Here is a 2,500-nt window from a genome sequence, read left to right on the forward strand (position 1 = left end):
ACCAAGGTAAACGGCGGACGGGACGTACCCGCCGCCGATTGGTTTTGATCTAATAAAAGCATTCCTTCCATCTCTGGTCGGAACTCTGTTTGCATGTATTAGCTCTAGAATTACCACAGTTATCCAAGTAAATGTGTGTACGATCTAAGAAACCATAACTGATTTAATGAGCCATTCGCGGTTTCACCTTAATTTGGCTTGCACTGAGACATGCATGGCTTAATCTTTGAGACAAGCATATGACTACTGGCAGGATCAACCAGGGAGCTTCGATACAAAATCTCGGCTCGGACGTGCGCCACCCATCGCCGACCGGGTCTCGTAGCCCGGTCGGCCGCGCGTCTACTGTGTGTTTCGGGACTGCACGCAGGCAGCCCCGGTTCCGTGTGCCGCCACCTCGACACTCGGCTTATAAGCGTTCGAACGATCTCCCGTACCCGTCGGCTAGATTGAAAGCGTCTGGGATACGTTGTTATAACGTCTCTGGTCTTTGAGTGTACGCTCGGAAAGAAGCGAGTTGACGCGTGCGTTGGAGCGTTCAGCCTTCCGTGTTTCACGGAGAGCCGAACTTCTTGGTACCGCGTCAAGGGCCATTCGGTCTGAGACACCGACCCGCGGTAATGCAGTGACGATAGATGAAACAACGCGAGTCGCGTAGTTTCTTTGGTACGAGGCACGGAACGGTCCGCGAACGCCCGCTCCTGGTCTACGCCGACGTACGTATCGTGCTCGAGCACGTACCGGTACGGCGTAGCAGGCGGACGACGGGAGACCGGCCCGACCGACTCGCTCCTCTTACTAGTAGGAGCCTGGCCGCTAGGACGTCGGCGCCGGTACGGTGGTAGCACGGTCGGCTTACGGGGCGAAACCTCCGCGGGCTATCGAAAAAATTTTGAACTCCGGGAACTTTGTCGAAATTAACCGAGGCTCATTTGACGATGTTCCGACAGGCTCCCGGCCCGGATCGACTCCGGGACGCCGCGCATCGCCTTTCGGTCGACTCGGACCGAAATTTTTACAAGTCCCGTCGGCCCGTATCGACTCCGGGACGCCGCGCATCGCCTTTCGGTCGACTCGGACCGTAATTTTTACAAGTCCCGTCGGCCCGTATCGACTCCGGGACGCCGCGCATCGCCTTTCGGTCGACTCGGACCGTAATTTTTACAAGTCCCGTCGGCCCGTATCGACTCCGGGACGCCGCGCATCGCCTTTCGGTCGACTCGGACCGAAATTTTTACAAGTCCCGTCGGCCCGTATCGACTCCGGGACGCCGCGCATCGCCTTTCGGTCGACTCGGACCGAAATTCTCACAAGTCCCGTCGGCCCGTATCGACTCCGGGACGCCGCGCATCGCCTTTCGGTCGACTCGGACCGAAATTCTTACAAGTCCCGTCGGCCCGTATCGACTCCGGGACGCCGCGCATCGCCTCTCGGTCGACTCGGACCGAAATTTTCACAAGTCCCGTCGGCCCGTATCGACTCCGGGACGCCGCGCATCGCCTTTCGGTCGACTCGGACCGTAATTTTTACAAGTCCCGTCGGCCCGTATCGACTCCGGGACGCCGCGCATCGCCTTTCGGTCGACTCGGACCGTAATTTTTACAAGTCCCGTCGGCCCGTATCGACTCCGGGACGCCGCGCATCGCCTTTCGGTCGACTCGGACCGTAATTTTTACAAGTCCCGTCGGCCCGTATCGACTCCGGGACGCCGCGCATCGCCTTTCGGTCGACTCGGACCGAAATTTTTACAAGTCCCGTCGGCCCGTATCGACTCCGGGACGCCGCGCATCGCCTCTCGGTCGACTCGGACCGAAATTTTCACAAGTCCCGTCGGCCCGTATCGACTCCGGGACGCCGCGCATCGCCTCTCGGTCGACTCGGAACGAAACTTCATCGAGTCCCGTCGGCCCGTATAGACTCCGGGACGCCGCGCATCGCCTTTCGCTCGTCTCGAACCGAAATTTTCACAAGTCCCGTCGGCCCGTATCGACTCCGGGACGCCGCGCATCGCCTCTCGGTCGACTCGGAACGAAATTTTCACAAGTCCCGTCGGCCCGTATCGACTCCGGGACGCCGCGCATCGCCTTTCGCTCGTCTCGAACCGAAATTTTCACAAGTCCCGTCGGCCCGTATAGACTCCGGGACGCCGCGCATCGCCCTTCGCTCGTCTCGAACCGAAATTTTCACAAGTCCCGTCGGCCCGTATCGACTCCGGGACGCCGCGCATCGCCTCTCGGTCGACTCGGAACGAAACTTCATCGAGTCCCGTCGGCCCGTATAGACTCCGGGACGCCGCGCATCGCCTCTCGGTCGACTCGGACCGAAATTTTCACAAGTCCCGTCGGCCCGTATCGACTCCGGGACGCCGCGCATCGCCTCTCGGTCGACTCGGAACGAAACTTCATCGAGTCCCGTCGGCCCGTATAGACTCCGGGACGCCGCGCATCGCCTTTCGCTCGTCTCGAACCGAAATTTTCACAAGTCCCGTCGGCCCGTATCG

The 2,500-nt window shown here is 60.0% G+C and overlaps 1 non-coding gene across 1 annotated transcript in view; it reads right to left on the reverse strand.

The window, feature by feature from the left end:
• Window positions 1-266, reverse strand: part of LOC124187404 — a 1,913-nt gene extending 1,647 nt beyond the window's left edge. Inside the window, exon 1 of the ribosomal RNA XR_006871937.1 lies at window positions 1-266. This exon is cut by the window's left edge and continues 1,647 nt beyond it. This is a non-coding gene — a ribosomal RNA (small subunit ribosomal RNA).
• Between the last annotated feature and the right edge of the window lie 2,234 nt (window positions 267-2,500).

Source organism: Neodiprion fabricii, unplaced genomic scaffold (assembly GCF_021155785.1).
Source record: "Neodiprion fabricii isolate iyNeoFabr1 unplaced genomic scaffold, iyNeoFabr1.1 ptg000058l, whole genome shotgun sequence".
NCBI lineage: Eukaryota > Metazoa > Arthropoda > Insecta > Hymenoptera > Diprionidae > Neodiprion > Neodiprion fabricii.